This window comes from Stegostoma tigrinum, chromosome 29, assembly GCF_030684315.1.
Source record: "Stegostoma tigrinum isolate sSteTig4 chromosome 29, sSteTig4.hap1, whole genome shotgun sequence".
NCBI lineage: Eukaryota > Metazoa > Chordata > Chondrichthyes > Orectolobiformes > Stegostomatidae > Stegostoma > Stegostoma tigrinum.
The window spans coordinates 23,578,466-23,602,571 of record NC_081382.1 but is presented as its reverse complement, the minus strand read 5'-3'; the positions used below and the strand labels follow the sequence as shown (position 1 = coordinate 23,602,571).

The following is a 24,106-nucleotide window of genomic DNA, read 5'->3' as shown; positions in this document are numbered from 1 at the left end:
GCTGGGCTGGTTGCGTGGTGCAGTGGGGGGAGGGGACGAACTGGGCTGGTTTTGGGATGCGGTGGGGGAAGGGGAGATTTTGAAGCTGGTGAAGTCCACATTGATACCATTGGGCTGCAGGGTTCCCAAGCAGAATGTGAGTTGCTATTCCTGCAACTTTTGGGTGGCATCATTGTGGCACTGCAGGAGGCCCATGATGGACATGTCATCTAAAGAATGGGAGGGGGAGTGGAAATGGTTTGCGACTGGGAGGTGCAGTTGTTTATTGCAAACCGAGCGGAGGTGTTCTGCAAAGCGGTCCCCAAGCCTCTGCTTGGTTTCCCCAATGTAGAGGAAGCCCCACCGGTTTATTGCGAACCGAGTGGAGGTGTTCTGCAAAGCGGTCCCCAAGCCTCCGCTTGGTTTCCCCAATGCAGAGGATGCCACACCGGTTTATTGCAAACCGAGCGGAGGTGTTCTGCAAAGCGGTCCCCAAGCCTCCGCTTGGTTTCCCCAATGTAGAGGAAGCCACACCGGAACCCACACCGGAACCCTCCATTCCAGAACCCTCACCCCATCCCCCTCTCTGATGAAGGGTCTAGGCCTGAAACGTCAGCTTTTGTGCTCCTGAGATGCTGCTGGGCCTGCTGTGTTCATCCAGCCTCACATTTTATTATCTTGGATTCTCCAGCATCTGCAGTTCCCATTATCCTGAACTGATATACCTGTTTTTAAATTTTTCAAGCTGGCTTTATAAGATTTCAAGGTGCAATTTAACAGTAAGGCCTAACTATGGATATTTTCTAATCAGAGATGTTATTGTCAACCTCTAAAGCAAATGAGAGTCTAACCTGGTCGTCCTAGTTCAGAGGTAGGGTCACTACCTCTGCACCACAAGAACACTCTCAATTACACTTATAGGCTGAGTTTGAGAGAGCCAGCCTAAATGTTTATCCTTTCTGATTAATTACAAGATCTATTCCATATCCAAATATGTTTTCACAGGCTTCACACAATGTATTACATTGATCAGAACAAGTATAAAAGAAGTGGTACTTTATTAAAGCAGTGGCTTTAAGCCTATGTACATTAGGATGCCAGTTTGTGACATTGGTTGATGGGGCACAGGTCTCTTGTCTGTTCTATAACTGAAGCTCTTCTTATGTCTATAATCTTCCCTTTTTTATATGTATTAAACCACTTGAAATCCAGACCTTGCCAGCCCTTGCCCAAGTATATGATCAAAAGCATACTGAAATCTAACTGGTTTATTAGTGTATGGATAGTTCATGGTCAATCTTGGATTAGCTAAACAATATTGGCCTAATTCCTAATGTGTTCCTTTAAAAGTAATGGTCAGCTTAGTGAAATTACATCGTACTGTCCCTTCATTCATTCTTTGACTTACCAATCAGTTTTTGATAAGAACATTCTTTTTGTGGCATGCTCACCTCCCCCCTGCTTACCAACTTATATCAAGATAAAATAGCATAATTGAGGCCATTTACACATCTGTCTGGGGCTATGATCCCAGCTGGTATTATTACTGGACAAGTCAGATCTCAGACTGAAGTGCGGTTGACAGATCATATTTGTTTTAATGAATGGTCTTTCAATGAAACACAAATACACAATGCTGCAGATTTAGTTTTCAAAGATAAAACAGAGTTTATTACACTAAAGAGAAGGAAAAGAAATAAAACAAACCAAACTATTTATGTAAACACTATTTGAAAGATTTCAAAACACAGTTAAAAATAAACCCATATATCCGAACACTATCACTTTATAGCACACCCGAATTTGTTTCTCTATCACATCTATATGTTAATTTAACTGCTTCTTTCAATTCCCAGTCTTGAGAATTTGATAACCCCTTTCTTGGGTCTTCTTCCAACTAAGCTTAGATTTTCTCAACTTTCAATTACCAAAACACTTCTGGTCTGGAGCTTTTAATTAAATTTCTAACAATGAGACAATCTATTTCCTAACTTTTCTGTTCTCATATCTTTCTCCAGGAGAAATGATTTCATTCATCGAATTTTAAACAGGACATCTGCAAACTGAAGCATATGCTTTTCAAGCCATGGAAATTTTTCCCCTAAGTAAAAAAAAACTCATTCTTCTTAACTAAAAGCAAGATAATGTTCCTCATTGCTTACTTTGTCCACATGTAAAATTGCTGATATAAAAAAATCCCCAATATCATTCCAGAGATTCTCTCTCATTGACTGGTCTTTTTAACAAAAACTGGCTCCAGAGATAGTGACAAGTTAATAATTAATCCCCCGCTGAGAGATAGACAGATCAAAGCCCACTTGCCACTAGTTCAAAATCCAAACTATAAAGTAAATTAAAATGAATATAAGTCACACATCTTACATCAGACAAGTATTGTCACCTCCTTGTAATTAACTATCATCCAATATCCCAAATAATACATCAGCAAAAATAAAAACAGCTACAAGACTACAAAACATACTTCAAAACAACAAGTATAAGACATAAAAATATAAAACACAAATGCACAGGTGATTATACCCAAAGGCCAGTTCTATACTTTGTTGCAAAACTTACTTATTTTGAAACATACTTGCATCTATGAGTAAAAGCAGTTTTAGCTCAAAGCATTCTCATCTTTGTTAACCTAAGCCTTAGCCAGAAAACAGAAATAAAACCATACGCCTTACTTATTACCAAACCATCTTACTTTTCTTCCCATTCAAAATATTTAGAGACTAACTAAATTCAAGCAGAGTATAATTTATAATCCTCACTTACTAAATCAAACCAAAATCATTGCTTCTCGGAAGATAATTCAATCCTGCAGCTGTAGTAATGGCTCTGTTCACAATGCCAGCAATACTTTTTTTTAAACTGGTAAGGGGGGTCCCAGCTTAATTTTCCTCACAGCTTGGGTTTTGCACCATCCAGTTGCTTTTGCACGAACTCACAATTATTATGCTGGAGGAGAAGGTCATTTGGCCCATCATTCCTGCAATATCGCTCTAAATGAGCATCATTAATTACTGCTATTTCTCTGCACATTATTTTTCATGCCTTTTCATGTGTTCAAATGGTAAGACGAACTGCATTCCACCCCCAAAACTCTGGGCAAGCTTTCCTAACTTGACCTACTTGCCCACAGGACTGAAATTTGGCCCACATTCTCCAATCTTTTAGTCATGGATTCTAGTTTACTAACTCAGCAACATAACGGCAGCATTAATGTACCAGCTGGTTCAATGTCTATGATGCCACATCCTTTTTGAAAACTTGAGCCAAGTTGATATCACTTTCTGTCCTAGCCTAAAAGAACCATCCTTTTAAAACAGACTATTCTTTGTGCTGGAAGGGTGAAGATAGCTTTGTGAGGAGAAAAAGGGCAACAGTTCAGATACCTTGAGCTACTAAGGTGACCAGAGTGATTGATTAATGGCATAGGAGTGAATAGTTTTTCTTAAAGCTTATTTCATCATAAACTTAAAGACAGCAATGGGAAAAAAATACTATTATATTATTTCCTGGTTGAATCATTCTGGCTATTGTTCTACATGTATTTGGTATCTTCTATAGTTGTTTAATTACATTAACTAAATTAAAATTAGATTATTAGCTTTAGCTAGGTGACTACATTAAGAACAAAATCTTCAAAGCCTCTTAACTGCATTTAATTTATGCCTTTACACATGCAAAGCTGATGGGGAGTTCCATAACTTCCCCTGTTCGTGGAAACTGTTGCGTGAACAAAATAAAATGACTCAAATTAACTAATAATACAAATAGGAGTAACAATATCCCTTTGCTTCAAGAGCTAAGTCCATTAATCTCTCACATTAAAAATCTCTCTCATGGTATTACATAATATGGTCACGGTGCAACGAGTGATTGATCTCACCAGTGCTATGTGGTGAATGATTCATAACAAATATTCAACAGCAATATGTAACAAGAGCTCCAATTTCCCTCCTACACTTCCTCAGGGAACATCGACCCATCATTCACCTTCAGTGTGGCTTGGGTTTTTCTCTCAATTCCTGTGGAGAAACAAGAAGATTACAGGCTGAATTTTAACTCTGAATGGGTAGGTTGTGGTTGAGACAAATAATAATTTTTGTTAAAAATCTGACATCCAATCCACTTCCAATCTACTCACTTTTGTGTTTAGCTTGGGAGAAACAAAGGGTGAGCAGATTACTTAATGTCAGGAGGCGAGTTGGCAACTGAAATATTTTAATGAGGCTAGAAGCCTCTGACACAAAGTACTTTGTAGGTTTCATTGTGGGCAGCCAAGTTTCCCAGCTCTCAGCGAATAACGGAAGCTGCAAGAGAAAGAGAGAGCTTTAGACAAAAGATTCATAACTACATTTGTGTCAGGATCTGTGGCAGCAAGAGCTGAATATTCTTTTGTCTCAAATAAGAGTCACCCCTCAAGGTCAGGGATCAGACCACTCCACTACTGTGTGGAACTGTCCTTGTGATCTGCTCCAGGATCAAAACTGTCAGTCAAGCTTTCGGGTGGGAAACCTATCAGTCACAAAATATATAAACTGTGGAGTTGAAATGGTATCACACTTGGGAAATACTTATGATTTACAGGTTTCTCCTCTAAAGCTCTGGCCCCTCTGCCGAATGAAACCACTTTGGTGATAGCCAATATGTTTTGTGAAGTAACCATTTTTGTGATCATCGTGTGATGAATGACAATCTCCAGCATGTGGTCAGTTAGTTCAGTTGGCTGGATGGCAGTGTGGAGTGATGTCAGGAGCATGGGTTCAATTCCTGCATGGGCTGAGGTTACCTTGAGGGTGTTGTTAAACCACTACCTCTGTAACGAGACAGCAGACGTCCGGGAGTTATAGTGACTTGACTCTGCTATCACTATCTGCACTCCTAGGTTAGATTTCCTTTGCTTTGCCCTAGCAAATAGTTCAGTCCAACAAAACAAATTCTCATTTTCCCAGATTCTGCACCCTGGGCCTTCTCTCAGCAAGGTTGCCAATTGGTGTTGAATTGGACACAGTTTTATGCTGTTTGTTAGGGACCAGACCCCAGATTCCAAATCCAGGATCTAACTCAAATACAGATAGTCTCATATTGTAGCAGATATTAGATGCCATCTTAATGTGTTAAATAGTACCATTTTAACTGAAGTTAAATATATACTACAACATTCAAATTTGCTTTTAACAACGCTCATTGTATTTCTAATAAAAAGTGGAAATCAAGAATTCGATGTCAACATCGATCAGTTCCACCAAAGCTTTGCTGGAACTGTATCTTTTCAAGTTTGTCTCCATTCAAATATATCTTTGTATGTGATGTTCCAGCACTTACTAACAACTGATATGGAGATATTTGCTTGACAGATAAAGCTAGGGCTTGTTTATTTGAGTGTCAATGTATTTTTAACATGTTAAAATTTAAATACTGACAAACAGTAAGTCATTTATATGTCAACAGCTGGAAAAACTGTTGCCTTTGAGTTTTTAAGGTTAAGGCATGCTCCAAGATTTGAGTACAAATCAATATTGTCACACTCCATTGCAGCACTGATAGTGTGTTGCTCTGTGAGAGACCTTCTCCTTTGGACTAAGAACATAGAGCATGGGACATTACAGTGCAGTACAGGCCCTTCGGCTTTCAACGTTGTGCCGACCAGTGAAACCAATCTGAAACCCATCTAACCTACACTATTCCATTATCATCCATATGTTTATCCAATGACCATTTAAATGCCCTTAAACCAGGCGAGTCTACTACTGTTGCAGGCAGGGCCTTCCATGCCCTTACTATTCCCTGAGTAAAGAACCTACCTCTGACTTCTGTCCTATATATATCACCTGTCAACTTAAAGTTATGTCCCCTCGTGCTAGCCATCACCATCCGAGGAAAAAGGCTCTCACTGTCCACCCTATCCAATCCTCTGATCATCTTGTCCGGAAATGTTTGTCTTTTTTTTGCGAAACTATTTATTGTTAACTAATGCCTCTTAAGAGTTAAACAGGTACCTACTCTGCCTGTGTCAGTGCATGGAAACAATCTTATGGCACATGCACTTGAATCCCCATATTGGTGGATTGAACTGAATAAAATTTGTTAAATTGGGCAGACTTCAATAAACATAGAAGCTCAAATTTGGTCATACATGAAGTGTTGTGGGCCATCAGCTGGAGCAGAACTGTATTCAACTATAATCTGCAATCTCATGGCCCAGCACATCCCTCATTCTATCATTACCATCAAGGTGGGAAATCAACCCTGGTTCAACGGACAGTGAAGGAAGACATGCCATCAGTAATGCCAGGCATATATCATAAATGAGGCATCAACTTGGTAAAGCTACAACACCCAAGCCACTTGCATGCCAATCCTAAGAGGGACAGAAATAAGTGATCCCAAAATCAACAGCTCAGATTCTAGCTATGAACTGCCATCTAACTAGCAATGTGGAAATTCTGCAAGTATTGCCTGTACACAAGAAGAAAATGAAATGCAACCCAGTCAATTACTGTCCTATCAGTCTGTTCTCAATCAACAGCAATATGATAGAAGTGGTCGTCAATAGTTTTATCGAGCAACATTTGCAAAGGAAGATCCTATTCAGTTTGGGTTCTGTCAGTACCACTTCATTCCCAACTTAATTATAGCCTTGGACCAAACATGGAAAAAAAAGTTAAATTGAAGGAGTGAGGACAGAGTGACCGCCCTAACATCAAGGCAGCATTTGACTGAGAACAGGATCAAGGAACCCTAGCAAAACTGAAGTCAATGGGAATCAGGTAAAAACTTCCTGCTGATTGAAGCAATACATAGCACAAAGGTTTGATCAACTCAGACATAGGGCATCAATGGAGGAGTACTTCAGGATGGTATCCTGGGCTCAATCTTCTTCAGCTACTTTATCAATCACCTTCCCATCATCATAAGCTCAGAAGTGGGGATCTTTGATGACTGATGCACAATGTTCGGCACCATTTGCGTCTCCTCAGACTCTGAAATATCTCTGTCTATATGCAGTGGAGTGTGGACAAGGTTTGGGATACTGCATGGAAAGTAACATTCACTCCACTCTAGTTCCAGGCAATGACCATCCCCAAAAAGACAGAGTCTAAGCATTGTCCCGTTACATTAAATGGCTCCATCTACAGCTGTACAGTGACACACTCTGCTATTGGAACACAATGTTACATATCAGGTACTGAACGAGTTAGGCAGGGGGAGGAGCAAAGAGAGTGTTTTGTGCTTCCAAATTCCTTCCCCGATATCCCTCTCACATACTTTACTACTGTCAAGGAGAGATCAACATGTTACTCTAAGCCTGAGGTTATCAGTCATCCTGTTTATGTCAGCAGCAATGTTTGTATCCAGAGTTTGCACAGCTACGAATTATGCATGTAAGGATTCACTTGATTTGCTGTTTTTGACATTTTATGGATCCAGCCATTCTATCTGTGTAAGACAACATCATCAGAATACCCAGCAACACTGCTGCACAAAGCAGATTCCTATATACGCTCCAGCATATATTTTCTGTTTGTCCTCAATGATTCTTCTTTTCTCCGACAGCCCTCAGGATTCAGCATCTGTGTCCAATTGAACAGGGCTGAGGAGAGTTGCACAGTCCAATGGGAACTCTCCACTGCTGTCCCTGTCACGGAAACATGCTCAGTTTTGGGATGTGGATCACCAAATGAAAACCCATCTATCTGTCTTGGTTGACCCACAAAAGTATGAGCATCTGATCTGGTGACAAAGAATCCTCAAAAGAAGACAGCTCCGCGAGGTCCGTTGATTCTCTCCTGACAGCCCTGGCTCAAGACAGGATATCAGTCAGGACAGTATTGTCAAACCAGGAATTTTACAGTTTATCAATGTGAAGATGACCTGATTTCACTTCCTGTTGAAATCAAGTCAGCATGACTGATCTTTGTATGTCATCTATAGATTGGTGATTTTTAGTCATCACCAGGCAGTCTCTCCATCTCCACTGGCCAAAACAGCACTCAACTCCTAAAGCCATTGGAAAACCACTTCAGCTTTTCACCCTTTCCCTGGTGTTCTCCTGCTGGGGAAATGAACAAACCTACATGTCTCCACAATGACATACGTTCAGCCAAAGGGCGCACGGATTTTTGTTGAAGGTGACTATCAGGAAGAGGCGTGCAACTGCACTGGCCTGACGGTCATTGCCAGCACTGAATGCATACATGTAGATATGAGGAAGTGCATAGAAAGATTACCCTTGCAAGGTAATTGGATCTGATATAATGGAGTAGGTGTGGCAATGCAGAATGCTAAAATGGGATTATCTGCACTCTGAGCCACAGCTGCAGCTCTATTCACTTTTTCTTAGTTCCTAGTTCATCAAACGAGAGTCAAACTGGACTCAAAATTTTAACTCTGTTTCACTTTTCACAGATGTTCCCAGACCAGCTGAGTTTCTCCAGCATTCTCTGTCAGTCCGTTATAGTGTTTCCTGCTCTGAATCCATGAGCATTGCACAATGATACTGTTACTGATCATTTCTAGTCATGGGCTTTGTACAGGGTTCGTCATCCCTTGCTGGGATAGTTATTCAAAGCTTCTCAGCCCCTAGCAGCATGTTAAGGGGGGGGGGGGTGTAATTGACGTGGGGTGCATTCAATCCATTATCAAAGATTCCAGCTCACTTGTTTCCAATTTTACGCTCCTCCAATTTCCATGTTTAGAGCAGCCCTTTAAGTACTTGAGTTGCAATTGAGCAGGTGCTCTCACGCACAACTATACAACTGTCACAAACTCACAATGGAAATTAGTTAGCTGTACTAGCAAACCACTGACAGATGTTTGCAATCACACACTGCTAATCTTTTAGCAAGTCCAGCCCATTGTATCATGAAGGAAAACACAGTTAAACTTTTCTTCCAAGAATTTTTTTTTTAATTTCCTAATCAATCTATTCAGAGATGTTATCGGTCAACTTCGGAGTTTTAAGTGACGTTGTCCCATATGGCGCAGTGGTTAGTTTAGCTGCTCTTCTATTACTGTTAATAAAGTGTGATGCTGGGTGAACACAGCAGGCCAAGCAGCATCTCAGGAGCACAAAAGCTTAAGTTTTGAGCCCAGACCCGTGATGAAGGGTCTAGGCCTGAAACGTCAGCTTTTGTGCTCCTGAGATGCTGCTTGGCCTGCTGTGTTCATCCAGCTTCACACTTTATTATCTTGGATTCTCCAGCATCTGGAGTTCCCATTATCTCTTCTATTACTATTGTTTGTCAGGTCACTAGAGGGCAGCAATGACATACATTCGAGACCAAAACAGTCACAATGATAGGTGATACGACACTTCTCATGACATTGAGGTTCATGTGATAATATAGTTGCCTTCAAAACCTGTTTGTTGTAAAAGATATATAGAGGAACAAAACATTTCCTTTATATCTCCGTTTTATTCCACCACAGGCCTGTTTTATGCTGTAGTGCTTTTAGTAAGATTAGAATTGAAAATCTAGTTTTAATCCAAAAACTAGAAATAGAACTGGAATTCATAAAGGGCTTGCAGAACACTCCTTCCAGCTTCTCAACTTTTAATTAGGATCAACATATTTAAGTATTATATAATATGTACTATTTTAAAATTAGTGATTGAGTTCCATCTGTACACCTCTGTTCAATTATTTCCTGTTGAATTTCAGGAGAACTACATAGGACTGAATTATGTTACTAAAAGAAATAAGTTAGAGCATGCGAAGCACTATGTTACTTCCAAAATAGTAACCGGTTGTGGTTTCACTTTCATGGAAAGTAATCATATGGAGACTACTATTTTTAGTTTATCTTTGCTAACGAAATCTGAAGGTTGCTCTTTTCTCCTTTTTTGGTAAAGAACAGCAATTTGATAACATTCACTCCATGATGCGTGAGAAATTTGGATGTTCATTTTTAGACATGCTGCAGTGCTCAATTATTTCAAAACATTAGGGTCTGGGACAAGTCTGATACTGGATCATGTGTCATATTTATATCAAAGCAGCAAGCTGCAAAGACTATCAATTAACTTTCAGGCAAGACAAGATTGAAAATTTACAGCTGCTGGTGTCATAAGGACTCTCAAATAAATGGGGAAGTAGCTCTGACAATGGGTTAAACATGATTGGAATTAGGAACAGCGATCAGCCAGAAGCAGGAAACAGAGCTGGGCAGTGGTAACGGAAATATTGGTACACAAGCACCTGTAACAGTGATTGGTGGAGGGGCTGCAATGACAGTGGTTGGTGAAGGTATAGCAGTGACAGTGATTGGTGGAGGGGCAATGGACACTGATTGGTGGAGAGATAGTGATGACAGTAACTGGTGGAGGGACAATGAAAGCAATGACTGGCGGCGTGGTACTAATGACAGTGATTGGTAGAGGATGAATGATGACAGTGATTGGTGGAGGGTGTGTGATGATGGTGGATGGTAGAGGATGAATGATTGCAGTGATTGGTGGAGGGACTATAATGTGATTGGAGGAGAAGCAGTGGTGACAGTGATTGGTGGAGAGGCTGTGGTGACAATGATTGGTGGACGCGCTGTGGTGACAGTGATTGTTGGAGGGACAATGATGGCAATGATTAGTGAACAGGCACTCATAGCAGTGGTTGTTGGAGGGAACACAGTGACAGTGATTGGCACTGTGGCAGTGGTAACAATGACTGGTGGAGGGAGAGAGATGGCAATGATTAGTGATAATGGGAACTGCAGATGCTGGAGAATCCAAGATAATAGTGTGTGAAGCTGGAGGAACACAGCAGGCCAAACAGCATCCTTGTGCTCCTGGGCCCCTGGGATGCTGCTTGGCCTGCTGTGTTCATCCAGCTTCACACTTTGTTATCTTGGCAGTGATAAGTGATGGGGCAGTGTTGACAAGTTAAGTAATGGCCCACATTTTTTGGACTATTATGGAACTGTAGAGGAACATTTCGGCTCTGGCTCCATATTCAGATAAATATTTAATTAGAAGTGTATTTTGTTGTTTGGAGTGATCCTATGATGAACAGCCTTTCAGAGTGTATGTAAAGCTGGTTTTCCTCAGTGCAGCTGATGCAGGAACTAACTGTGTGTAAGTAAACTAATTGTCCAGAGGGTCTCCAGTGGGTGCTTCCATTCTTAAATGCATATACAGGGGTATCTGTTTTAGGTTTGGGTCCAGCACGCCAGTTTGCATTTCAGCATTTGTCAACATGCAGGTGGTGAACTTTCAGCTTGTAATGTGTACTGCTATATCAGAGGCTTTTCCTCTACCAAAGCAAAGCAAGTAGATCCTTAGCACCACCAAGGAGAGAGGCTAGTGGCACCAAACAATCCCATCCACAAGCTGATACTGGTTGGCTCTGCAGCACATAAAGCAGCATGAAGATTTGAAAGCCAGTACACACAAAGTGTGATGAATTGAAGGAGATGTGTTCAGTCTGCCAAGCTGTGAATCTCAGTTACTGGGCAGCAAAGCCTGAACAGAGTCCAGATGCTGTTGTGCAGGAAACAGGTGAAGACAAATCATTGTTGGACTGTGTTCTCAGAGGACTACCAAAAGAATGGAATTAATTGTTTCTTGCCTGACCTCTTGTTTGAAAGGGATGGGTGCTCAGTGAGTCTTAAAGCAGCAAATGATCATACAACTTTTAAAAACTAAGAGAAAAACTTTGAGGCTGCACGTACCTGAAGCAACCAGTATGTGTCAGCCGAAGACAAGAATAAGTTAACCGTTCGGGAAAACCCAAATCCTTTCAAGATGGAAAGCTTCTCTGCCGCTCATCCTTATATGGAAGTATCATAAAGTTAACATTGCTGTATGTTTTACTGCTCAGCTCTCTCTTTGTGTGAACTGCCATGCCAGTCTAAACATGACAGCATCTGTTTGATTTCATACATACATAGGAAAGTCATATTTCTAAAGCCTTATGAAAGTATATTCAGTAAGGACAAGACTATTGAATGATGTCACCATCTGTTTGGTCCTTGAATGGAGTTATGAATGTCTGCTTAACAGTTGATTTGTGAAAAAAGCTTGCAGTTGTATACAGAAACTTGCACAACTTCAAGACATCATGCCCAAGGAAGTATTTTGAAATAAAGCCACTGCTGTAATGTAGGAAAATGAGACAACTGATTTTCACATGGCAAGCATTTGCAACCAGCATTGTGATGGCACCAGGTACGCTTATTTTTGTGAGATTGCTTGAGGAATAAATGTTGATCAGAACACCATGGATAAGTCCCTTGCTCTTCAAAATGATTCTCTTAAATTTTTAACCTCTGTGTCACAGGGGAGTCAGAGCCTCAGTTTCATGTCAAAAAGGTTGCACATTACACAATGTAGCATGTCAAATCTTTATTGGAATGTCTGCTTGGATCTTATTATAAAGTCTCCGGTGGGACTTAAACCCACAACTTTGTAGCTTAGCAGCAAGACTGCTGCTGACTGAGCCACAGATTACACCAGTGAATATATGAAATAAATATAATCAAAAGAAAGCTGACCAGGGATATGAAACTTGAGAGTTTGAAAGTGGCAGTAAAGGCTACAATTTGAAAAGGCAGAAGAAAACAAATTTTTAGGGATTAAAAGGAAAGAAGGCAAAAACAGCAAAGAGATTGACAAGTCAACACTAAGTAGACAGAAAACAATGAAGGAATACTTGAAGTACACATGAAGAAAATGGAAGAAGAGAGAGGAGTAAATTGGCAGGCCATATTAAACAGTATGAGGATAAATTCAAATAGTACCATCATTTATTCCAAATGGTGGGAGGATTTAATGTTTGGCAGCTGGTGTCAGTGGTAGTGATAAAGCTGTGTTAGTTGCTTGGCTGCCAACAAGTGAAAGAGAGATCAATGGAATTACACATAATGGTGGGAGTTGGGCTCAATTAAATCATTTCATTCTTTTTCAAATCCTCTGCAATTTTTGATAGATTACAATTAAATTAATAATTCCACAATATAAGTGACTGGCAGTTTCACTAGCATCATTCATCAGCATCATTATATTTGGGCGTATCAACTATGAGATTGCAATTCCTGGGTTTCTTTTTATTCAACTGGCAATTTATGGCATTTTTAATATTTTCTTTCACTGCAGCCAAAGAAAGAAATTAACCTTGTGTAAGGCCATTCCCACACTGAGAATTTTGTGTTAAACCATCAACTCAGGAGTATTCTCTTGAGGTTCAGACAGGAGTGTGAGAGGGTCAGAGTCGTGTAAACAGAACACAGAACAGTACAGCACAGGAGAGGCCCTTCGGCCCATGATGTTGTGCGGCCTATTATCTGACTAAGATCAATCTGCCCTGCATACCCAATGTTTTACATTTTAAATCTTCCATGTGCCTATCCAAGAGTCGTTTAAAAGTCCCTAAAATATTTGACTCCACTACCACTATCACTGCTGGCAGCGCATTCCACACGCCCATCATTCTCTGTGTAAAGAACCTACCTCTGACATCTCCCCTATACCTTCATCCAATCACCTTAAGACTATGCCCCCTCGTAATAGTCATTTTCGCCCTGGGAGAAAGTCTCTGGGTATCCACTCTATCTATGCCTCTCATCGTCTTGTACACCTCTATCAAGTCACCTCTCATCCTTCTTTGCTCCAATGAGAAAAGCCCTGGCTCCCACAACCTTTCCTTAAGACCTGCCCTGCAGCCCAGGCAGCATCCTGGTAAATCTCCTCTGCACCCTCTCCAAAGTTCCCACATCTTTCCTACAATGATGTGACCAGAACTGAACACAATATTCCAAGTGTGGTCTAACCAGAGTTTTAAAGGGCTGCAGCATAACCTCATAGCTATTAAACTCAATTCCCCTGTCAGTGAAAGCCGAAAAGAGCAGCCTGGCTGAGATTTGGTATCCAGTCTATGCTGACAGGGTCAGATTCAGGTGGGACAGCGGCTCAACTTAACCTCAATGATTCTTAGGAGGTGAAAAACAGCCACGAGAAGAGTGAAAGGGACAAAAGATTTTAAGAGAAAAAACAAAGAAGGATCCCACAGCTTTAACAGAGAATGTCCAGAAATGCATGCTGTAAACAGTGTAATTTGTATTGTATGGATTCTACCCCACGGTTCCCCTCCTTTGCCCAAAATTAATCAGTTTTTGTGAAGCACCTACCAACTTACTCCCGTTCTGTCAACCACCAACACCACCCCGAGCACTATACATTCATTCTTTTTAAATTCACGGGATGAGGCATCACTGGCTGGCAGTATTTATAGCCCATCCATAATTGCCCAGAAGCCAGTTAAGCGTCAAGCATGTTGCTGTGGGTCTGGAGTTACATGTAGGCCACACCGGGTAAGGGCACCAATTTCCTTCTCTAAAGTACCTTAGTGAGCCGGATGGGTTTTTCTAATAATTGACAATGGTTTCAAGGTCATCGTTAGACTCTTAATTCCTGATTTCCATATAGAGTATCTGTGCCACAGTGAGAAAAATGAAATTGCTGGCATATCCCTGGGCTATGTGGAAGAAAGAGAAATACAGGAAGAAAAAGACAAAAGACATGTTATAAGAGGCCAGTTATAAAATTCACTACAGAGATAGAGAGAAAACAATAATCAGTGAGAACAATGCCCCACTGCTTACCTATTGTTGTTGCCATGAGGCCAAGCTATTTAAAGACCGAGACTGTGTCTCAAAACTGAAAGTCGTGTTACCACTACCAGTTGCTTATTCTCTTACTATTTAATAGATTTGTTCTCCAGTTGAAGCCTCAATCAAACTCTTGTGTACTGTTACTCTATTGCCTTCCAAAGACGAACAGAGCTTTGTGCAAGGACAGAGTAGAACTAGAAAGTATATGGAAAGGATTCTCTTTCAGTTTCCTGGATGTACTGTGAAGGTTTTCTTGATTAACAGTCACAAGAGGAAACATTCTCTGTTGAATAGGAATTCTGTTGAATAGAAAAGCTGGATTCATCAACAACAGTGGGAAACACAGAGATGAAATATATCTTACAGTAGTATGTAAAGGAGCCTGAAAAAACCATAAGTGCTGTCTCGCATCTTCAAGGTATCCCAAAGTGCTTTAGAACCAGTGAAATTTGTTTTGAACTCCAGTTGTTGTTGTGGGTAAACATACTTGGAACAAGCTGTATGCTGCAACTGACAGAGCAGGAACTTTTCTGCTTCTTTTGATGATGCTTGGAGGAGGAACATTTATCAGGAGAACTGTTCGTTTAAGAATAGTGCCTTGGGATCTTTAACAATTGACTGGTTACATTGGCATTCATTGATGGTCTAAACCATCCAATCAGTGCCAGAATCCCAACTTCCAGACACACATCAGACAAAACATTGTATCTATATGTTTTTAGGTCCATTTTCCAATCGAGAGGCCCAAGACGTTTCCATATGCAGAATACTTGCAGAAAAGAGCACAGGGAAATGCCCCCTTTATACAGCACTGCAACTGCATTCTGTTAAAAATCAAATTTTACAGGTCCCAGATCTCTTTCAAATGCTACAGAGAAAAGTAAAATATGTTAGGTAAATGGGTGAGAGAATTGGGTGGCATGTTGGTGTGGTGTTTCCTGGCAGGTGGTAGAGTGAAGAGATAGAGTGACAGATGAGTTGGAGAGTGGGAAGATAGGTAGGTGAGGATGTCAGGTAAGGCCTTAGGGTGACTGGCAGTGTAGATCAGGAAATCAAGGGGTCATTGGGTGGTGAGATTCGGTAAATTTGGTTTAGGAGGGGCAGGGCTGGTTTGGGGTGAGGGAGGGGGAGTCAGACGACTGGAGGGAGGGAGATTCTAGTGTCAGGTATGTAAGGTGGTAGAGAAGGGCCAGTGAGAGTAATTGGAGAGTCAATTAAATAGTTATCCAGGAGTTAGAGCAGGTTTTAGTATCAAAGTTTTCCTGGGTAACTGAACAGATCAGTGAGTCAGAACCCTCTATCATCTCCGACTCTAGCTCGGGACTGGAGACTTTCCAGAAGGTTTGAAATGCCCATTGAAATTATAAACCTCACAAACAGTTACCCTGTAGTCTGTTTACCAGGATTTACATTGGAGTCTTGTGGTGCATCTTTCAGGCTATATCTAGTCTCCATATATCCAGAGACCAGTATATTTGGGCCATGGTCTTGTTAGAATGTAATATTTTTGACAATACAATGAAGTGTCAGTCTGATTTATTTTGTAGTGAGGTTTTGAACCTGTAATATTCCGACAAGAGAAATCCAATAAATGTATGGCAGCAGAATTCCGCATAATTGTTCCCTTCAACACTGTGGCTGCCAGAGTGTCAGCAGAGTATTGGAAGGACTTTTCATTTAGGTGGGTCTCTGGCACCCATTTGCCTCTGAGTGGTATTGCCCAACTCTTCCCAGGTATGGTCCTATTTGTCATTTATGTCTATTGTACAATGTACTAGGTTTGGGGATGTCAGGGCTTGATGGTCATGTTACATTCGCTGCACCCAATCTGATGGCTCATACAAGCTGTGGGTGGAGACAAGGACTACAATTCTGGGGGAACATAATGTATCTTCATAGATCCCTAAGATCCCAGTGACTTCCTCTAACCCAATGTTGTTGCTCTTAATTATTGGTGCATGTAATAAATGTTCTTGTTATCAGAGAACACTACCACTTCTGTGGAACTCTACAGTGGTGGATCCTCTATTACTAATCATAAGAGTAAGATATAGGAGCATAATTAGGCCATTGACTCCACGGAGTCCACTCCACCATTTGATAGTGGCAGATATGTTTCTCAACCCCATACTGCTGCCTTCTCCTCACAACCCTTGATTCCATTGCCAATCAAGAATCTATTTATCTCTGTCTTAACGACACTCAATGACTTGGCATATACAGCCCTCTGCAGCAATGCTTTCCATTGATTAACCACCCTCTAACTGAAGAAATTACCCCTCACCTCTCAAGGGTTATCCTTTCACTCTAAGGCTGTGCACTCAGCTCCTAGTCTCTCCTACTAGTGGAAACATCTTCTCCATATCCACTCTATCCAGGCCTCTCAGTATTCTGCAAGTTCTAATCAGATCCCCTTCATCCTTCTGAGTTCAATCGAGTACAGAGTCCTCAACTGCTCCTCATGTGAAACTTGCTAGTTAGTCCCAAAGCAATGCAAAGACAAAGGAAAATTGGTGGCAATGAACTACCTCAAGCAACCCTTACCCAATACCAGACACTACTAGATGTGACCAATTCCAGAAAGAACTAGGAGATATCTGGGAAACAGCCTCAAAGACAACGTAAGAAACAGGAGCAAGTGTAGGTCTTTTGGCCCCTAAAGGCTGCTCTGCCATTCAATAAGATCTTGGCTAATCAGACTCCCCTCTCTAAGACATATACCAAGCCTTCAATCAGTCCAGATACTCAAATACAAAATCTACGCTGAAACAAGGTGATAAAGAGCTTCAAGAGATGTTAAAGACCTCATATCTTTAACTGTTCACTAAACATTCAAATAATTTGGATGTAGGAACTAGTTAACAGATTTCAATATTTAGTGAGGACACAGTTAGGTTTGTATGTAAATTGTGAGGAAGATGCAAGGAAGCTTCGAGCTTCAAAAGGCTTAGTGAATGGACAAGAATATGGCAGATGGAATATAATGTGAATAAGTGTTAAGTTAACCATTTTGGTAGATGACAAAAACAGAAAGGCAGAATGGTTCTTAAATGCTGAGAGTCTGCAAAGTGTGAATAACCAATGGGACCTCATGTCCCTCTTCGTGAGTCAATAAAAGCCAGCATGGAGATATTACAATCATAGAGGAAGATAAACAGTCTGTTAGCCTTCATCACAAGGTGATTTGAGAGTGGACGACTTCTAGCAGCAGTTGTACAGGGTCTCAATGGGACTGTACCTGAAGTATTGTGTACAATTTTGGCCTTTTTTTTAAGGAAGGATATATTTGCCATTAAAGGAGTGCAATGGCAGCTCCCCGGACTAATCCCAGGGATGAGACAAAAAGCTGCAGATGTTAGAATTCAATGTATGACAGGAATCCCAGGGATGGCAGGAATGATTTCTGTGGGGAGATTGAGAACACAGATCCAGTTTCCTCATGTTTCAAAGAATGAGAGGTGATTCCATTGAAACTTTAAACAATTCTTACAGAATGTGACGGGATGGATGAAATTAGGATTTTCCTCCTACTGGTGAGTCTAAAACCAAGGAACATAATCTCATAATAAGAGGAAGGCCATTTAAGACTTCGATGAAGTCTTCATTCAGATGATAGCAAATCTTTGGCGTTCTCTGTCCCGGGGTGGGGGTCTGTGGGAGATCAATTATTATGCATCTTCAAGGCAGAAATCTGGAGATTTCTGGAGACTAATGACACCAAGGGACCTGGAGATAACATGAGAGACTAATGTAGAGGTGATAGTGGAGCAGGCTTGAAAGTCTGAATGGCTTACTCCTATATCTTCTAATACATTCCACGGGAAAGCCCACAAGTGTGCTCTTGTCTGCAAGAAAATGGCTTGTGCAGATATTTTGAAATTGGTGAAATTTCTTCAGCACCTAGATGTAGGAGTTTGCAACTGTAAACAGCAATGGAAAGTACCAGACACACGGAGAACAATAGCTAACATGATTCAGCCAGCAATTAACCTGTAAATAGTTGATACCCCTTTAAATAGCACTGCTGGAAGTCCTTCCTATATTGAGCAAAATTAAAATAGGCTACTGCCTGGTGCTTTGACTTCCAAAATGATACTGCTGATATAAGGTTACATCATGAGCCGCCTGTTCTGTCTATTTCTGGTAAACATTCCCTGCGCTCAAAATGGGCTGCCCTGGTTGATTTACCAAAAGTTATGTGGATGCAATACTGGCGCTCTAATGACACTCATAGAACCCAACCAAATGACACACACAATCCCAATTACTTACCTCGAATCTCCTGTCACTACAGAATTGATAAGCTTCCTTCCTCAGCCCACCCTCTACCTCACACATCCCATCTCTCCTGTCAGGCCATTTCATGTGTTTTTGATCCAATTTTTTTTTGCCAAAGTTATTCATTTACTGGCTATGCCCAGTGCCCCCATATTCTCCAAGAATGCCAATGCTTTGAACTTACTCAGTTTTCTTTTATAAAACCATGATGTTTTAATTCATTCTAAAAATATACATGAATACATAATTTGCTTTCAACAAGCTAACAGTTAAATATTTTTAAAATATTTCATTCATGCCCATTCATGCTAGAGTGAAACATTCCTAATTTTTGCCACATTTTCTTTCAGTGGAAGCTGATGTGTTGAGGTTGGTTGGCTCGCCGAGCTGGTTTGTTGTTCCGCAGATGTTTCATTACCCCACTGGGTAGCATCACCAGTGCAGCCTCTGATGAAGCACGGTGTGTTTTCCAGCCTGGTTTTTAAACTCTGGAGTCCGTTGAGTTGGAATGCCTCACTTCTTGGTGTCCTCCGTAGTGGAATGTATATGGGGTCGAGTTCAATGTGTTTATTAATAGCGTGCTTTGTGGAGTGCCATGCTTCCAGGAATTCTTGCGCTTCCCAGGAACTTGGTGTTGTCCCAGTAGAAGTTGTGGTTCTCCTTGTCCATGTGGATTGAAATGAATGATTATTGGTCATGTCTTCTCAATCTCAATCCACATGGACAAGGAGAACCACGATTTCGACTGAGACAACACCAAGAGCCCAGAGTTTAAAAACCAGGTGGGAAAGCATACCAATGCTTCATCAGAGGCTGCACTGGGGATGTTACCAAGCATGGTAACGAAACATATGCTGAACAACAAACCAGCTCGGCAAGCCAACCAACCTCAACGTCCACAACCTGAGCTATAGATCTACTCCAAAACCTTAGGAAGCCTATGTGTAAATTGGAAGTTTTTCTTTAAATTGACCAGAGACTATATTTTGAAAGTATATCCTTGATGCTTTGGAGTCCTGAGTCTTGACTGCCTGAAGTCACAATATTTCCTATATATCTATATACAAAAAATTTAGAATTAAAATGATGATTGTATTAAATGTGCGCGTTGCATTGAAACTTATCAAAATATATATTACTTTTAATTACTAGTGATTATTAAGCTAACATGATGTGCAAACCAAGAATGAAATAAATATGGAAACATGTTTCTGACTGACTTTTAAAGTGTAAAAGCAGTATGTTGCAGCATATGGATAGTGAGAATAGTGGGTGTAGACCAAGAAAAAAACTTCTGTGCATTTGGAGATAAAGAAATCTTTCATCCTGTTACATTCTTACATGCTGGAGTGCTGTGTGAAAGAAAGCAGAGAAACAAATTCGAGTAGCCTGAGTAATGCATATAAGTTTAGGTATAAATATGCCAGTTTTTTATATAAACATTTTGAAGTTAGCACAGAATGTTCCTGAAAGCTGAAATGCTTTGGAAATTAAACACTAATTATGTAAGCTGTTTTAAGGGTCCAATGGAAAGGAAAATTCTTCCAAGTTTGCTAAAATATGCAATTAATCTGTTCTACCCTCAAAATGTCTTACCTGTCATTAAATTATAATTTAATGTCATCCTTGATTAATATGAAAAATTTAGATCTTAATTAAGAAATAAATGTATTAATTTGTCAGGTGGTTAAACAAAACCACATATTTCTAATATACATTCAATACCAACATTAACTTACAAGGTATGGTGCACAGTTGTTCCATTTCTTTATTTGGTGCATCTCCCAGCTGCACTTGCTTAACAGTGGCCTAATTTTACCATCACAAACATGATGCAGATTTGCAGCAAGCTATGATGATTCTAGGCCTGGATTCAAAGCCAGTGTTACATAGCATTATCATTGCTGTTCAGCTTTCAAATATCACCTAACAAGCAAAGATGAGGGGGAAAAAATGCTGTTTCCAATTCAACTAAACATTATTAATGAAGATTTTCAGTGGACCAATCCTAGAGGTGAGTTTTTCAGTGAGACCAGCAAATACATCCCCATTCCTCCAGCATCACTGGGTCAAAATCCTGGAACTCCCTCCCTAATACCATTGTGGCACATCTACAGCAAATGCACTGCAGTGGTTCATCTCCTGCACTACCTTCTCAAGGGCAACTAGGAATGGACAATAAATGCTGGCCAATGATACCCACATCAAAAAAAAACAAAGTATGGAACAGTTTACTAAGGAAAAGATCTGCAGCTGGGTCCACTACATGGTAAAAGACTTGATGAATATGGCTTGCCTTTTACAAGATAGACCCTAGTGCTTTCATTGTGCTAAGGCATTTAATGCAGAGTACAGTTCTAAATATTGAACTCATTTTGATACCTTATTCTCTGGTCCAATATAATAACGTCCATCCATTACCATGTTCAACAACACCAATGACAACTTGCACTTGTCCTATACCATAGTAAAGCAATCCAAGGAATTTTACATGAGTATAATTTTTAAAAAATTAACACCAAGCCATGTAATGTTGGGACAGCTGACCAAAACCTTGGTCAACAGGTAGCTTTTAGGCACTCCCTAAAAAGTATTTGGGAGTGGCATAAAAGTTTATAGAACAAATTTCAGAACTTAAGGAGCAGACAGCTAAAAGCACGACCACTAATGACGTTACAGTGGAAGTTAGATAAGAAGAGGCCTGAATTAAAACAGCACAGGAATACTAGTGTTGTAAGTTCTGAAAGCAGTTGGAGGCAGTTTTGAGGAGGGGGCGTTGGTGGAGGTGAGTGAGTTGATGCAGGGAAGATGGAAGGGGCTTTGTAAAAGGCCACAAAGCGATTTGAAAAGAATCATGAGAATTATAACAGCTGACCAGGAACCAGTATAGGTCTGCAAGAGCAGGGCTGATCACTGTGAGTTAGGGACGGGCAACACAGAGTTTTGTGATGAGTTGAAGTGTTACAAAGGGGTCGCAAAACATTTAACAGTACAGGATGCAGTTGAAAATGCTTTATGAATAGTATGTTTAGAAAGAAACATTTTCCTTTTCGGAGTTAGGATTGCAGCATATAGAACGGTTAGATCAGATTTACTGATTTATAACAGGATGTCTGCAATCTACAAAGAACTTTTGTATTCACTGTCTTCAGCTTTCATTCCCAGATGTTTGCACAGGGAGCATCTGGCTGTTGCCAATAGCTCTCACTAATGAAATAGACCAGAGTCATTCCCCTTGCCCCCACTCCACATGGGAAAACTACAGCACTCATTTTTCCCACTGACAACACAAAGACAGAATAAAATGTTTAGTCCCAGTAAAAAATAATCTGTACATAAGCTCATTTCATCTTTTAATTATTAATGGAGGAGGGGGAGGTGCTGATTTGCACCAGCCTTTTGATGCACTGTTGCATCTTTCGATTCAGTAGCATTTGGTCTTGAGCTGAAGAGTTGGTTTAGCTTGCATTTTGGGCAAGACACTAGTTTGGTAAAGGATTTAAAGTGCCGCTCGGTTTGGTAAGGGGCTGGTTTCCACTTTAAATGCCTGCTAGCTCTGGAAACTGCTTGACTTAGAGCTCCATCATGATGGCAACTGTTACATAGAAATAAATAAGTCATTGCAAATGGTATTGAGTGCTTCTTGATAGCAAACTTAGTTTTCAATTTTTATCTGCTGTTTGCAAAGGACTTCTGAGACGCACAGGGAGACAGTTTCTCAAGGCTTTGCATATATTCTGTCAACAACTATTTTGGAAATTCTCCAATGCGTGCTGCTGGAAAGAGTGACTCCAATGCTACTGTATCTTATCGGGCAGAATCAGGAGCCACCAAGCAGGAGACAGTGCTCGGTCATGGATATTTTTCCAGGAGTCCTCCTCAGACCGAATGGGAGAAGCATAAAAGTTCCAGCACCAGCTGCATCAGGAGAGAGAGAGACAGGAGGTCAAGGTACCCTCCTTCTTTGCTGTGGGTGTAACAAAGCCTTCCTGCATCGGGACCTCCTGTGCTGTGTGCCTGTGCGTGAAGCTATACATTGTCTCCTCTAATCCCTCAACAATTCTAAACCCTGCTGTTATGTGCCAACCAGCACACTGCACCCTCAGCGGAAGTGGGTATGTGGTGTGCTTATAAACTGTTGTGTGTAAATTATTTCTATCACAGCACCTTATTACTAAACCCTCAAGTGTTTCTTCGTTGATCGTAGGTATATTTCAATGATGGTACAGCAATGGGAGCAAAATTGTAGGCTCAAACCAGACTTTAAAGAAGCATTAATAGCAAAACCCACTTCATGTCAATTTTCTCTCATTTACCAAAATATTCCTTAGTATCTCCTTATCTAAAGATCGTATCAAGAGAGATACTTTGCTTGAAGTGCAGTTTTGAGTAACATCAAACAAATTAGCCCAAATAATCTGTAGAATAGTAGACCTACCTGAGCTTGTACTCAGCAGAGAAATATTTTCCTTAATCATTGTTAGTATGAGGGAGTTTTTGCAAAATCAATGATGGTGGAGGCCCTTTAACTTTGTCATTCCACTGTGTTTAGCAGAAATTCAAAATGCAGTTCAAGTTAACATTGAAAAGGAAGCTAAAGTAATGGATAGAAAGTTCACATGAAGGATTGCATATTAAGTGAGATGAGAAATAAATCTTTTTATCTGATATACAAGCAGCTTAAAATGTTAGAATTCAAATGTTCTGTAACAACATCCCTTTTTATTTTCAGGCACAATCTGGAAACTGGAACATTACAATAGCATTCAGGTCTTTGTTTTGCAAAATTGTTAAAAAGCCAGGCTGAATTTCTCATAGAAAAATGTAAATCCTTGAAATAGTGTTTGTTGTTGAAGATAAATTTGAAACAAGAACTAGGAGCAAGAGTAGGCAATTCAGCTCCTTGAACCTGCCCCACCATTTCATATGATCCCATTCCATAAGGTACTACAGAAACCCGCTGTCAAAAATCTGTACCCATTTTCCATCTAACTTCTAAACACAGAACAAAGGGGCAAGTGCTCCATTCAGAAGAGGTGAACTTCTGATTATTCCACTTCACTTCCTGCAGATTTCTCCAATAACTTTACCACCTGTGCTATATATCCACAGTTGGGGAAACAACTGCCATGCCATACATGGTGTTGTATCAGACTTGGAATTCTCAAATTGTCAGACACTTTATGCACACGACAGATATTTGGAAGGAAGGAAGAGTTTCAGCAGACAG

At 40.5% G+C, this 24,106-nt stretch overlaps 1 long non-coding RNA gene across 1 annotated transcript in view; it reads right to left on the bottom strand.

Moving 5' to 3' along the window:
- Positions 1–1,747: 1,747 nt before the first annotated feature.
- The window catches only part of LOC125465538 (uncharacterized), a 76,887-nt gene continuing 54,528 nt past the window's right edge, over positions 1,748–24,106 (bottom strand). The window contains exons 2-3 of the long non-coding RNA XR_007250273.2: positions 4,136–4,301; positions 1,748–4,016 (exon numbers count right to left, since the gene is read on the bottom strand). This is a non-coding gene — a long non-coding RNA (uncharacterized LOC125465538). The remainder of the gene's footprint in view (positions 4,017–4,135; positions 4,302–24,106) is intronic.